Source organism: Oxyura jamaicensis, chromosome 15 (assembly GCF_011077185.1).
Source record: "Oxyura jamaicensis isolate SHBP4307 breed ruddy duck chromosome 15, BPBGC_Ojam_1.0, whole genome shotgun sequence".
NCBI classification, from domain to species: Eukaryota; Metazoa; Chordata; class Aves; order Anseriformes; family Anatidae; genus Oxyura; species Oxyura jamaicensis.
Window position 1 is genome coordinate 7154737 of NC_048907.1, and position 16087 is coordinate 7170823.

The following is a 16087-nucleotide window of genomic DNA, read 5'->3' on the forward strand; positions in this document are numbered from 1 at the left end:
TCTTCCTGCTGCTCATCCAGCACACAGCACTGATCACAGAAACACAGAACCACTCAGGCTGGAAAAAGACCTCTACGATCAGAGTCCAACCGTTAACCTCGTGCTGCCAGGTGTACCACCAAACCACGTCCCCTAGTACCATTACTACATGGCTTTTGAATACCTCCAGGGATGGATGCTGTTTTTCTGGCCCAAAGAACATTCAAAAAATGTCACTTGAGACCCCTAAGTTCAGAATTAAAGCAAACAGGTATCATAGTCATGAATAAATGTAGGTGTTCCGAGGTATTCCTTTCTGCAGTACCTCACCACTACAGGCAGGAGGGGATTTAGTCATCACCGAGTGCCCTCAGAGCCAGACAAATGCTGCTGCACTGCCTCCTTCATCCCAACACCATCCCAAACACTAATCGGGTTCACTAAGCCCTTGGGATGAGAAGACACGTGAAAGAAAGAGCCTCATCGCTTGCCAAAGCCCTCTCCTATCTCACCGGGTTAGGAACTAATCACTAAGCAACGCAAGTGACCACGCTTGGCCATACCAACAAAAAGTAAACCATTTTAGCAGGCATTTTACTCTGCTTCCTGTCCCAAGGCTGCATTCTCTGTCTGTGCCCGAGGGCGTGGTGCCTGAACCACAGCACTATCAGCAAAAACGCCGGGTGTTTCTCTTCGGCACTGCTGCTCCACTTCTTACTTGGCGAGTTTGTGCCGCGGCTGCTCCGGAGTCTCCAGGGATTCTTCACGGCTTTGTCTATTTTTGGAACAAATATACAGACAAGTTTTCTCCATCCTCTCAGAAGTTCACGTAAGGAAAAGCACAACCATAAACACAGCTCGGCTGTGGCAGTTATGTTGGAGGGAGAGCTGTGCCACTGTACTAGCACCCCACGAGGAACGTTTATATTGCTGGGGTCACCAATCCAAATTCACATCTCTCCTGGCACTTCCATCAGCTCTTTCCTAAAGGTAATTCAACACAGAAAAAATTCCTTTCACTAACACACGCACAAATTTACTTGTCAAAAAAAGCATTTGAGGAAAGGTTGAGAAGGGGCTTGCTTTGATCCAGCCCCTCCCTCAATACCCCCACTAAAAGCCAAGGCATACAGGTGCTTTCACGTCGGGATATACAGAAGGCAAGGAACGTTGCTCCACTTCAGGTGCAGGGCAAAATGCATGTTTTTCTCTGAATAAACAGCACTAGGAGAGGCTCCAGGAAGGCTCTGCATTTCTTTGATGTTCTTCAGAAAGTAATCATCAGGAGATGAGCTCGGAGAAGGACATGTCTGATGGTCTGAGACAAGTTAAGAGAAATACATACGGCACGGTTCACCTCTCTCGCTACACAATCTCATGCATCGTACACAGATTATTTCCAGAAGGGGCAGGACAAAAATGCCACACTGCCAGGATGAAAGGAGGATGAGCGCAGGCATTGGAATAGGTGCAGGAGGCTTTTTCCATCCACTCGTTACTTCTCTGGGACTTCAAGACACTACAGCAGCTGTTTTCAATGAGACTTCTTTATGCAATGGGCACGCTAACGTGCACATTCATCCAGATCAGAGGCATCTTGCATCACTAATGCAAGTTTCTGACACCCCCACCCTTCCTGAAACTGCTCCAGACCTCCTGCCCAGCCCTGCATCCAATCACAACCCAGGGCTTTACACAAACACTGCGCTACAGCCCCGGGAGTTCACACACCCCAGGCTGAAGTTTAGGCTTCAGGAGCACAGCTCTGCAGCAGTTTAAGCAGTTTTGACTAATTCAGATAAAAACTTGCCTTGTAACCCAACTGAATTATACGCCCATCCCTGCCTAATGCTGCTTTGGATACCTCCAGCTTAATCCAGCAAGGCATGAGAAGCACCTAGGACTTTCAGACAAATTTATCTGCATTTTGTGAATTGCTCCGAGCAGCCTCGCTCCCTCCTTCCCTCCCCATGATGCCAGCACAGCCGCTCGTACAGCTCCACACCACTGCATCCATCAAGTGCCAAATTTAGGCAACCTGCTTATCCAAATACAGCGAGTTATGCACCTCATCCTGAAGCCTTCGCACAGTTTTCTCTCCATGAGCAGGTTGCTGCCTGGTTATTGACCACTCTGGCAGCTCCGCAGCAGTGTTACAGCTGCACTTTGTTTTCCTCTAATTAGTATACAGTTACCACCTTTTTGCTAATTCAATGTACGTAACTAGTAAGCTAAGAAAATGATTGTGTTGTTAGTATGTTAGAATATAAGGCTTAAGGATATATTGGTTCTTTCAAAGCCACTGAAGACAGAAATCCTGTGTTCTCACGCTCAGGCTTGAAAGAGAAGGCGAGCAAAGCTCCCAGTGAATGGCACTGGCTTTCAGCCTGTGGCACAACCAGGAACGATGAATGGCTCCTCACCAGGCGGGAGAGCATGGTGCAGGTTACACACACCACAAAAAAATAAAAAACCTCAATATATTGTCAACCATATCAATTACAAGTTCCAGAATAACACTGAAAAAAGTTCAGCATCTAGAAGACGGCTGCACTGAAACAAGTGCTTTAGCAAAAATTCTGAGTTAATATTGGAATTACATCTTACCATATCACACCATCACTGCTATTACATAAGGACAGACAGCACCTTAAGGCTTGAATTTCTCTACCTAGATAAGGAATAGAGCCAGGTCTGTGATTTTAGCCTTAACTCGTATTTTCTTGGGATTTATCAGGTCAAAACTGGCCCTTAGTGCTGGTTTAATGCAGAATTTTGACCTTTAGCAGCTTTAACGGAAACAAAAAATCATCTAAATGAGAACTGGAGCAGAAAACCATCTGCATCAGCAGGCACTGGAGTCTGACACTGAAGCTGAACATACCACAGGTCAGCTCACAACCTTCCCCAGGCCAGCACGGGCTTGACTCCAGCCAAAGGGGTCCAGCAGCAGCAGGCAGGGAAAAGGAGCTGTCACCTGGACTGGTGCACGCATGGAGCCAAGCACCTTCCCTCAACATACCCACCTTTTTTATTTTAAGCATTGCAGTCACAAAGTCAATATATAGGTTCAGCTGACATGAATTCTCATTTTAAATAACCTATGCTTTCATTTCTTTCCCCCCTTGAAATTCAAAACGCAAATTTCCATAGCACATCCTTACCATCTCCCCAGCTGGGTTTCAAAGCACCAGGACCTGACAGAAACATCTGAAAACCTCCACAGCCTACAGCAGAAAGGTGTCGTGAGGGGAGAGTCCGAAGTTATTAAGTGCCGGCACAACTTGTACGGGAAGCGCCTAAATCTCAGATTATTTCCTGCCTGCACAGAAGTGAAAGGTGACAGGATTTGGGAAGGCGGGCGCAGGGATAAAGGCGCGCTGGTAACGGTGTGGCAGCAACGGGACATCTGGCTGCAGGAGGGAACACACCAGTTCAGGTCAGGCAAATAAAAAAAAATATTACACAAAGGATATCAAAGAAAATGAATTTGGGAATCTGTGTTTCAGTGTAAGCAGTAAGAAAGGAACTGCAGCCCATGCTGGCAGGCACACGTCCCAGTGCCTGAGCAGCCACAAAATCCAGGCTTCATGGTGAGCACTGTGCAGGGACCGCTTAGGGACTGTTGTAAAATATAATTATTTTCGCTCTAATGATACTTTACCACTGTGACATGTCACCAAAATAGCAATTTAGTTGACTGGGATTTTTTGAGAAGGCATCTAGAGCAATGACAGACGTGTTTATTAAATTTAACAACAATGCACAGGTTTCGGTCACTTACAGATAACGCTCCCTCATGGTAGGGGTGATGAACTTATGTCAAAAACACATCCAGGACCATCTTGACTGGCTCAGACTTGAGAAGTCTGAGCAGAACAGAAGCAGAACAGCGACTGATGAAATGCACGTTCTAAAAGCAGGGTCGTTACAGTAGTAGTAACATTTTCAGCTCCTCGCACACAGTGCTGAATTTTAAATTAAGTGTAACCACAGAGGAAAAAGACCTGGGGGTTGGCACAGAGCACTCTACGAAAACATCTGCTCAGTGCACACAGGCAGTCAAAAAGGCAAATGGAGCATCAGGACACACAAGTACAACGGCAGAGCCATGCCAGAAGGACTAATGTCACAGCAGAAAATAATAAACAAAGATATGGCATCACCCCAGTACAGTACCCACATCAGCTACAGGAAGAAAGCGGCAGAAATAAAGCAGGAAAGCATCAGCCATAGGGGAAAGCATCGACACGAAGGTATGCTGAAAATAAAGCCAGCTTACGCAGGGGATAAATATGGGATAATGATGCAATAAACAAAATAGGAAAACAGGAGAGCTGTTCTTCCTTCTGCCCTCTGAGAAGAGCTGGAGCGGTGGAACATAACCAAAAGGTAACAAGCTTCAGCTCAGAACTGCAACTGCAGAATCAGACATAACGTGGGTTTTTATACTGAATATAGGAAAAAAAAACTTTCTCATTTAATGAACTTGGTGATTTGTTAACACCAAATGCAAGGCTGACCCAATTTAAAAGCTCAGGCCATTACAGCGGAAGACAGAGAACACTTCCACCTCAGTCCTAAAGCAACCTGGGACTGCCCGAGGTATTTATTGCTCCTGATAAGAAGCGATCCTTGCCAAATACTGCAGCTCTATTTCACCTCACTTCAGTGCGCTCCAACAACGCCCACAGCGACCAACAGATGAAGACAGGAAATAGGTCCAGAGTCTTTTTCCTCACTTCCGTGATAAATGCCTGGGGTGACATCTTTTACTTACTCGAGAAAAGGAAAAACCACTTTCTCCTTCTGCAGTTTTGTTTTCAACTAGCACAGAAATTCCTTCTACAGCTCCTCGGAACTGTCCAGCTTGTTCCGAGGATACTCCGGGAGTAACAGTTATTCCTTGAAGTTTGGTCACTATGGGTAACACACCAAAATACCACAAAATATGGAGCGAGGACATGGTGTGTGACCCAGCAGCCCACAGATGCTGCAGTCTGCGAAGCTGAAGCTCAGTACTGGTCCTTGCTGGTCCCCACCAGCAAACAGTTGCCTGTGACCATCATCAGTGCTAAAACCTCAAAATCCAAACCTCGAATGCTTGAAATCTTACCACTTGCATCCCAGAGCCTCACTGCAGCATGCCAGGTTCCTCCCCTCTCAATAAGAGCACACAGCAAGGTCCCCAGGCCCGCAGATCAGATCGAGCCCTGCCATCCTCACGTGTTAAAAGGCAGCAGCGCGAGTAGCTGCGGCTTAGGGATTTCAAGAGGCACGTCCAGGCATCGCTTGACCACTTAAAGCTTTGTTTATTTGGATGATTTGGATATTTAGATGGAATTGCTGCAAGTTAACATCAGCGTGCGCAGGGCCTCAGTTACGCACTTGTTCATATCCTCTGCTGTAATGAGGCTTTTAGAGGGGAAAAGAATAGAAGGAGACCAAGACCACCAGATACGGCTGGGCATCGTTACATTTCTCTACACTACAGAGCCTGATTTCGACAGAACCCCCCCCATTTTCTACTCAGAAATCCTCCACTACATTTTTCTGCAAACCCTGCCTTGGCAGCAGCAGTACACAAAGCGATTTGTGAAGGCTGCAGCGTAACTTCAGTATCAGAGCAATCTTAAATCTCCTGCCATTAAGGCATTAGACTTCTCTAGGAAACCAAGACGGTCTTTTCGCTGAATAAAGCATCTAAAGCTCATTCACCGATATGATCTTGATACTCTACTTGTTACTTTTTTAACCAGGAAAAAAAAAAAAAAGCCTAAATAGAGATTAAATAATACATGAGGTTTTTATCTAAAGCTTAACTGCTCCAGTAAAGCTTTCATCACTAGCATCTTCTCTGCCAAAAGTATTTTCCCCTGCAGGCAACGTTGTTGGACTTAAATCAGAAAAAGTCATTCATTTCTGTCAGTCTGTTCCAGTTCTGCTTTCTACTAAGCCAGACCAAAGTCATTTTCCTATCATGAGTGCTGATTAAAAGCTGCTATTTTACCACTTTTCCTTTGGCTCTCTGTTCACGTAACCTAATAATGACCCACCAAGCCTTAACCTAACTTATGGATAACTTAGTCTGATTTCAGCTATTTGAGATGCATGGAGCTTCTGAGACAACCACCAGAACGCATCCTTCACAAGATTATTGCTTCAGAAACAATCCAATCTTTTCCACCCTGGGAGATTTTTCTCAGGCAACCTTTCCTACCTTGTGATTACAGGGTCCCTTCCGCCTAATATTTTACCATGAAAAATTCAGACTTTGGGGAAGAAAGCACATGCTGGGGAGGACCAGCAGGGACAGGAGGGGTTTATGGCTTTTTTGGTTTGAACATACATTTGTTAAGCATGTTTTCAATACATGAAAGCTATCTACCAAGGAAGAATATCACACAACCTTACCACAGCAGCAGCAGCACTGAGCGTGCCCACCAGACACAGGTTTTGTGCCGCCTGACGGTGGTCTGAGTTGCACGGAAGGCATTTATTTCTGCAGGTGGAGGTTAGCGTTGATGAGAAAACACTCATTTTAGGCTGCATAACAGGCTCATGCACAAGAAAGATGCTCGCTTCCCAGAGAAAGGTTCTCTGCGCTTGACCTTTGAGAGAATAAAAAACCCATTTGGTTTTGCAGGTGAGAAATGTAACTGTTATGCCTGATGGGGAACATTTGCACCACGACTTTACCCAACTTTACCAGGCTAATCCAGACTCACACCACAGAAATGCACTTTATTTGGGGGGTTTACACTTAGCAACGCCATCCCTTTCTTTTTTGTACTGGAACTGTTTTTAAGCATTGACAAGGAAGTTCACGTGAAGGACTCTACGCACATGCCTGCCGATTCAGCGTGCTGAGCACAGTCCATCTCTAAAAAGCCCAATCAACAGGATATTCTGAGAGAGAAAACAGACACAAACTTACCCAACTCAGATACTCGCGTGCCCTTTTCCTCCCTACTCCCTGAAGCAAAACTCCTGCCTGCCTCCCTCTGCCAGCTTCAGAAAGCTTCCCTTTTTACAACATGTTCTGTTTGAGACTCTTAAACATTAATTAAGCCCAACAGTCTTCAGAGATGTTAGCACAGCTATAAAAAGGTTCCTGAATGGAGTGGCTACTGAAGGAACTGGCATCTGATCAAATTTTTAAGAGTTACGCTGCCTGCTTTATGAATAAATGAAGGAATTATCGGTTTCTGCAAGTCTCCAGCACTGTTTTAGCTCTTGGTGCCTCATCTACATATTAATAGCCCTATTTTGTGGATTCAGTATCCAAGGCATCGTGAACCTAAGGGAATACCAGCAGCAAAACTACGGAAGAATCCAGTTCCATACCTTCGCCAAGAGATTATACTTCTTCTTGTGGCAAGTTTTATATAAATTTGGGAAGAAACCAAAAGCTGAATATAGTTTCAAAATTCAAAACTAGGAAAAAAAGACAGGGAAGGTTTCTCAGACCTCGTGAGGACTAAAACTGGAGTCATTCCGTGGTGACAGCAGGGTGAAAATGAACCTTCAGAGCAGAAACACTTCCAGGGTAGTGCTAACGATCAGAAACGGGACAAAGCAACCTTCTCGGAGATTTCCCTGTAGGATCCTCATTTAAAAGAGATGAACAGGAATGGTGTGTCATCATTAAGATCACCCCCAAGATATCTTTGAGTCCCCACCACTCAATTTACGGAGGCTCCAGGAACTGCCAGAATCAGTCTGAGAGCAGGTAGCATCTGCTGCTTCCACAATGAGTCACGGTCAGAAATTCCCCCCTATTTTCTAGGAACCAGTTAGGCAGCCAAGGACTGGAGCAGCGATCCCAGTGCGCACACACCCACGCCAACCAGCAGAAGTACCTTCTATCAATAAACGCACGTTACATTTGACATGCTGCAGATTTAATAGGAGATTACAATTAGAAAAATTGCTTCAGGAAAACATTTGTCAAGTTTAATTCACGTGCAGCACAAATTTTGGCACAATACATTAAGGACAGAAGAGACTGGAAGAAAGAAACTCATTTAAATAAATTAACCTGTGGACCTTTTGAGGGAGGAAAGTAAACGTCCAGTAGATCTTCAATGCCCCACAGCATTTGCTTGTGTTAAGTGTTGCATTATTAATTGTATAATCTCCTGCCAAGCCTATCCCTCCCCAAACTTCAAATAATCTCAGCTCACCACCCCCAGCTCCACGCTTACATGTAGCTAGGACAGACCAAATGCCCTTTCACCTTCTGATTTCTCCCAAGTACTACACTGGAAATGCCTCATTTTCTATACACCCTCCTTGCCCTCCCCGGCCTGCAGAGCATCCTGGTGGCACTTCACATCTGACAGCGAGATCCCTCACACCGCAGGGCGCCATCTTCTTCCTCTCCCCTGATGCCCAACAGGACCCCAAAAACCTCTCTGAAGACAAATTTAGAGCAGCAGCCGCCTCCAGGCTGGCCTCAGGAGCAAGCCCCCACCTGCCCTCAGCTAAAAGCACCGTGGGCACGCTCACCTCCCTTACTTCCCTACCAGACCATCACCACCTCACACGTTTCTATGGAATGAGGGTTGTGATGAGCAAAACCTCAGCTCACCGGGGTTCTAGGTCTGAGACCGGTCAGTCGGAACCATGCAGATTTTAGAAGCTCAAATTACAGGATGACCTTCTAATGAAGGGATGAAACTTTGCCACCAACATAGAATTCATTTCAACTCAGATACTAAGCAGACAAGACCACAGATTCAAGACCAAGCCAAACTTTCAATAAGTTATTCTGTATGGTTTTGACCATTTCAACATTTTCATTCCATTCTACACCTGCAAGAAACAAAACAGCTGTACAGCCACGAGGAAGCAGAGAGGCCATCAGACTTCCACGAGGATTCATGCACTCTTGGAGCACTGGTTGTGTACTTCAAACTTAAGATACATTTTTGGTTGTCTTTGAATCTGATAATGAGAACTCAGACGTTTGTGTGCAAGGAGCAAACTAATAACACTTCCAGATAAGCCCTCAGGCTGCTCTAATTACCAAGCTGTAGTAGTCTCACCTTCAGAGAGTACAAGATAGCCTTCTTGAGTTACCAGGACTCCGATAAAAATCCAGTAGGACAAAGGAGAAATTCCACCTCACTTTTGAGCACCTCAAAGTTACAACCTCACCTGTCAATGGAGGGAACTTATGTTTATTTACATCCACCACCACCAAGAGAAGCCGGCAACGCCCCAACCCATCCAGCTGAACTACACGGAAGGATGTTTGCATACAGAAGACAAGATGGGTTTACCCAGAATTAATTTCTGGGCTTGCACGTGCACCCTGTACAACCACGGCACAGCGGTTAGCTCTCCCAAACCAGGACGCTTCCTGTAAGATGGGAACATATTTCCCCCTCCCTCATTACCTGCCATACCTGCATCACCTGCGAACCTGTCTGAGCAGGAACTAAAAATGCTCATTTCTAAATAGCTTAGCTAAACGCAGCACTACAGCTGGAGAGCTTTTAATGCTGACGTCATAAATTAGCAGTAGCACATCAACAAGGACAACAATAAGTACTAACAGTGCTTGGCTGCTGACGAGTGCTTAATTAGGCCAGCAAAGCACAAAGCTAAGTATAAGAAGACCAAGTACAAAAAAACTTGCACTCCATTATAGAAGCTGCTTATTCTGAAATCAATGCTCCAAGCATCTCGGGCAACAGAGCTGCCTGCAACGCACGTGCCTTCCCTCAGTACCCACAGGACCCCCTTGCCAGCATCAGACGTATTCTAATGTGACTTTTTTTAGCCGATGCATTTTCCCTAATAGATCTCCAATCAGGGGATTTTCAGATATCACTTGATTTAAAGCAGCTGAAGTCCCGTACAAACCTTTCCAGTAAATGAGGGCTTTGTGCTGGACCACTAGAACGGCACAGACCTGCACCGCAGCGACCCACGGCTGGTTTCAGTTCTGATGGAAACGTCAGAGCAGCATTTCTTCCAGGTGTCACACGCAGAGCAGCATTCATTCAATCCCAAAGCAGATCCAAAAGATGTCACAGTACACCAACATGCCCAATATCTCCTTTCTAGCTGCAGTCAGTACTGCCATAGGTGAGATGAAGATACAATATCTGAGTATTGTAACACTGCTACCTCTGTAGATCCACTCAAATCCCAGGTCCCTCCTGCTTTCCAAAAACCCTAATCCAAATTCTGCAGGATAGTGCATTGGATGGGGAAGGGGACAGCAGCCTGGGCATACAAAGGCACAAGTCTGCCCTAGCACATTTTGAGTTACACTACAGGAAAAAACAGAAGAAACACAGACTTGTTAAACAGATTTCTGGGAGCCTGAAGAAAAGACAGCAGGTAGCTGTTACAGGAAATACAGTCAGCAAGAAGGCGATCACGTGTCTGTGTTTCACCTTTCTAGTAAGGTGACAACTAGGCATAAAAACTATGCTAACACAAGAAGTGTGCATAATGGAAACACAATTATATATGTATTACGTGAAGTCTGCCTGCAACAATACCTCAGTTTCCTCTTTAGAAAGAATAATGGTCTTGTTAAAAGCTTAACTCCTTTTACAGAGAGGAGTACACCATCCCTGTTCCCCTCACTTAGTACATTAATTGATTTTTCCAGAACTGACAAGATTTAGGGCTCAGAAGCATCTCCAAGCATCAAGTACTGCTGGGCACACACCGCCAGGCACCACAAGTTCCACCTAGAGAACATCTGCGGGATATGTGCAATGCCCTGGTAGCCTCAATTTTCAGTCGACAGTGCTCTCAAAGCACAGCATCCCTGAGGTGCCCTTACAGGATGCGGTAAGAGCTCAGCTGTTTTCCATACGGCACAGAGCAGCCCTAAGTCCAAGCTAAATTGCTGAATTTCTGATGGGCATCGGGAATCTCATATTGCAGCTCTACATTTACCTGCTGTGGATGAAAGGAGGATCCAAAGGCATCTGTGCTGGAGTTGGATCAATATACAGATTTAAACCGGTCTTTTGCACAGTGTGATTTAACAATGCTATACACACGCAGAACACAAACAAAGTGATTCTTAAAAAAATGGAGTAATTTGCATAAATCCTTGACTTTAAAGCCCACCAGATCTCAGCACCGTGCATCACTCATTCCTCTGGTCAACAGCTGAGAACAAGCACTGACTTTTTAAACCAGTGTTTTCAAAACCATCCCACGTACATTGCTGCTATCCGAGTGCCACTCAGGGAGACCAGACCACTTCCACAGCACACAAAAAACAGCCCTGCGGGCAATTATCCCACAGCCTGCCACGCGCACAGGTCCTAACCAGCTACTACGCTGTAAATACAACCAGTGATGTTTATGCCAGCAGAGCGTGAAATAGGCAGGATCAAGCTTAAAATTAACACACGAGCAGAGAAGAGGAAGCCCCACCTCTACACGAGAGCAGAACCCTTGGAGTGTTTTGTCATCAGCGATGGGCCAATACCCTCGAAGCACTACGGGAAGTACAAGCAGTAAGTCTGGTTTGTGTCTGAGCCATTCAGATATTTAACCATTTACTTCATTTCTATCACGGCAGCAAGTTTGCAGCCCTTTCAGTCATGACGTTCAACCCAAAGACTAAGGGCAAAAGGACCCAAGTGCAGCCCTCTGAGCACCCGCGCCGAGCGCATCCCAACGCCTCTATCAGCCACCGCCAGAAGAGGCCGGCCTTACTGAGAGCACGCGATAAGCCAACAGCCAAAACAAACACAAAACGCCCTGCGGATCTCAAAGAGCAACAGGTCCGCTGCTAAACAAACGTGATAGATGCTAAAGGCTACGCAGAAACCAGTGTCCTTCACAGGGCTGTCCTATCTTCCCCAACGGGGACAGGGAGCACACGCACTGTAAGGGCAAGGAACAGGATGACCAGCACAGAGAGCTGCACCAAATTCACTCCAAGCACATTTTTGACAGCCAATCGAAACATAACGACTAAAATTAATTGCAAGCCAGCAGCGTTCTGATGCTCAGAACTTATTCAAGCATATTCCACAGCAAAATCCTATCTGTTTTCTGGCATGTGGTTGTCCTTGGAAGTTTCTGGGGGTTGGGATGTGTGTTTAAGTCAATCCCAACATAAACAGCAGAGATTCTGATTACCTGCTGTAAATACGCACTCCAGCAAACAAATCTGGTGACCTTACACATGGATTCAAGATTTCCGTTTGAATCACCAGAAGTTTCTTGATTCAATTCAGTAAATGCATCATTTGGCATGTGATTTAGGAGGGAGGCTAAAACATTAAAGCTGAAAACAGTGCCCTGATTACTATACAAAGGTTCTGGGAAAGCTACAAGGAATTTAGCCACCATTATATATACACCCCTGCTTTTACTTCCCAGAAATGTCATTACCTCCTGTACTTCCATTCAGGGTTGGCTTATACAACCAAAAACTGAACGCATTTACCATTTACCTTTCTTACTCAGACACCATAGATCTCAACATTGGTTCTTAAGCAAAAAAGTGCAAGAACCATCACAAACAGGTAGCCAGGGCACTACCACGAGCTCAGTGAATGAACTGGTCTTGACGGAAAAGAAAAAGATAGCAAGAGCAGCAGATCCTTCAAGATCAACATGAAAGGAGATGTTGTTGTAACAGAGGGAAAAACTCATACCCAGGATACACCCATTCTGTTGACAGAGGAAACCATGCTCTGATTAGAAGCCTTCAGACATTCCCAGCCAATCTGAGTCAGCATGAGACAGTTTAAAGCTGTATAAAAATCATTTCAAAACACATGGTTTGAAAGTAAATGGGACAGAGGCTACATGGTGCCCCAACAGGGCAGCATTCTCCTGTCACGTCAGCACCACGCTGCGTACTAAAGGTTACCAGGAGCCATCACCACCTCTGCTCCTCCGCTTCCAAAGTTATTGCAGGATACCCTCCCTGCACGCAGAAAGCTTCTCATCTGTTCTGGCCATCGCTGTTTCGGAGCTGTTGTGACAGGGCAGCAGATACAGGCAGTGCAAATGATGCCTATTAGCCTTTGTGATGAGAGCCGATGGTTTCACTGCTATTCCTCATGGAAGGCAGCAGCACGATCCACGCTGCTAGCAGTCTAGCTGCAGATCAAGGGCCAGACATGATCCGCATCCCCTACAGGATCCTAGCATCCCCCTTGTTCAGAGAACTTGGTATTTTTACCAGGGCATTTTAAGAGCAGCAACCCTGAGACAAAACAGAACATTTTCTTCCACCAGTGTTCTGATAGCACACAGGGAGTTTTCAGAGGGCGGATATTTTAGGCCAGTACAGTCAAACAGACTGATCCCAGGCAGGGAAGCTCACCCACTGTGGCAAAAGCAACATAGGAAGGGTGAATTTATTCATACATTACGCTGAACAGACTAAAATGGAAATATCCCATATGTCTTTTTTCAGGCCAGGATGAGCAACCAAAAATAATCACTATCACAGTGAGTGACTGGAAAATACACCGATGGAAACTGATGGTATCTTCTCCTCTCCTTCCTCCCCATGAAAAAGTCCTTGCAACCACACTGTTGCATGTTTTTGCAAGAAGGAAGCAAAATCTGATCCACTATTTTTACTTTTTTTCCTTTCAGTGAAGCTTCTGGGTTTTTCCAACTACAGAGGCTGATCTGTAAGGTCTCATCTTTCCTCATGGGCCCTACTGTGCTCGTGTCCTTTAGCTATAGACATACAACTGCAAAAAATCATCAGCAGATAGAAATACTTGCAAAATGCATCGCACCCAGTCCTGCAGCATTGGAGGCTTATAAAGATTTAAAGGTTTTAATGAGCAAAACTGGGGTGAAGAAATCATTGGCTTAGTGCATTTTGCTATAAAAAAAAAATCTCCAAAACAACAAACTGAAAGCTTCATTTACCAAACAGTCTGACAACGAGATCCACATTCACAATGAGAGCTAGCAGCTAAAAATAACCAGCCAGCTGCAATTCCCACCTTATGTGGCTAGGCAGAAGTGCTTCGTTCTCCCCCTCCCCAGGCACACACATGCTCACTTCCTTCTTCATTGCAACATCAGAAGCTGAACTGGATGCTACCAAGCCACAAAGTCCTGCCCAGAATTTAAAGTCACGCCCCAGTAATTACATAAAATAAGCTCTTCATACAAATGGTTCAAAAATCAATTTACTCCAGTTTTGCTTTTAATTCCAGAATATTTTGACTGGTCACAGAACAGAAAAGCAGCTTTAATTTCCGAGGCTTGCTCCCTCCCCTTGGATGTCTCATTAAAAAAAAAAAACAACAAAAGAGAAAATAACCAAAGCACATCATTTAGCTTGCTGCTCTGCCAGTACAGGGATCAAACTCTCCTGAACATGCAACCTTTTCAAGAGCACAGTGTTTTAGGTGCATTTGGTCTTCACATTTTGTGCATAAAACAAAGAGGGAGGGTAGCAAGTGAGGGAGAGAAACACCAAAGTAAACCTAGAATAATGCAAGAGTAAAATTCAGTTGTGCAGGAGACATGCCACTCTCAAAAGCAGGTTTTAGATAGCAGAGTAACAGTATAAAAGAAGTAAAAGCTCTCCTTTGCCAACTTCTGGCACAAAGGCAACGTGTTGTTCTGCCCTGCCCTCTCAACAAAGAGGTGGCACATTCACCTTATGAACAGAAAAGTCCCTCCACGTTGTGCAGCTTGCCCCATGAGGAGGCAGGAGAACTCACCTGTAACAGCTACTGACCCAGCCCTGACATCCACAAGCAGACCCTGCAGCCCCCCTCAGGCCAGGGGTGGCTCTGGGTGATAGAGCTCAGCACGCACACGTGGCTGAACGCCATTCATCAGCCTCAAAATAACCCCCCAAGGGCAAAGCCTGGGTTTAAATACCTATTTTGTTTTATTTTAAACCAACTCCGTGTGAGCTTTGCAACAGCTTTCTTAAATTATGAAGGGTGGGGGATACATTCTGCCCCGCATCCCCCCTTTGGACTAACAGCACCAGCGAACACTTGCGGCTGGGTGACGTTAGCAGTCAGCACTAGGAAGTTCCTTCTGCCAGGCAGACAAGTCGAGAACAATAACTTCATGCTCACCATCCCACCAGCTCCTACATGGCTTTTCAGGTGCAGGAAGGCAAAAACCTCGAGGGAGATTCATCCAGATGCTCAGCCTTCAAACCAATTTTGCAGGAGCCCTTAATTTACAAACGGCGACACGAATTCAGCCGTGCTTTTTGTTTAAGGCAACTGGGAAGACAGAGATCATAAATAAGAAAGTTCTTCCACTTCCTCTCTATGCACCCTCGAGACTCACCCACAGCTTCACTGACAACAGCTGCAAACGCCCTGTGGAAGGGGAGGCCCTGCCTCCAGGAGCCCGGTGGCCTTCAGAGGAGAGGTTTCACGCTGCACGCAGCCGCCACAAGTTCCCTGGAAGGCTCCAAGGGCCAGGTGGGCTGAGCAGCGCTCAAAAAGGTTTCTGTTGTGCTGTACTGCTTACTAAGCATCTGCCTAAAATAAAGGCAAAAAAGCAAGGAAACTGTCCTCATTTGTATAAGTAAAACAAACAGTCTATCTGAAGAAAATTAATATGTATTGGTGCTTCCTTTGCTAATTTTAGGCTGTTGGTTGGGCTCTCCAAGTAATTCTCACCCTTTAAGAACACACAGGATTGAATATTTAGAAATTACCTTCACCTGTCACACAATTTCCATCACATCGTGACAGGCCCCAACATTTTAGAAAGCCATCGTATACCTGAAGCATGAAATAAAACTGTGTTTGGCAACGCCCATTTGCTGCCTTGTCATCACCTTCCAGTCAGCATTGCCAGTGCTCACGAGACAAGCATTCTGCTGTGGTCTTTCCCTACTTTTTACAACAGGGGTATTTTTCTATGTAGGCTGTAAAGCAATAAACAACTAACACGCAACGTAACACATCAGCCTTTCATGAGAGCCTTTCCTTGTTTATATTCCAAATCTGAGCATAAAATCCTTTTTAAAAATGCAGATTCAGGTAATATGTAAACCTCCAAACTTGGTCCTCTGTAGAAAAAGCTCCAGAATAAGGTAGAGCACGAGCAAAAGGAAGGTGAGCGATTTCTGACTCAAGTCTTCCAGTGCAGTTTGCAGCCC

The 16087-nt window shown here is 45.4% G+C and overlaps 1 protein-coding gene across 3 annotated transcripts in view; it reads right to left on the minus strand.

The window, feature by feature from the left end:
• The window catches only part of TAOK3 (TAO kinase 3), an 80167-nt gene that overhangs the window by 55272 nt on the left and 8808 nt on the right, over positions 1-16087 (minus strand). Inside the window, exon 1 of one of the 3 annotated variants that reach the window (XM_035341000.1) lies at positions 15045-15063. The exons of the other annotated variants lie outside the window; for them this stretch is intronic. The gene's annotated coding sequence lies outside the window, so the exon portion shown is untranslated. Of the gene's footprint in view, positions 1-15044; positions 15064-16087 lie in introns of those variants that run through there. 3 annotated transcript variants of the gene reach the window in all.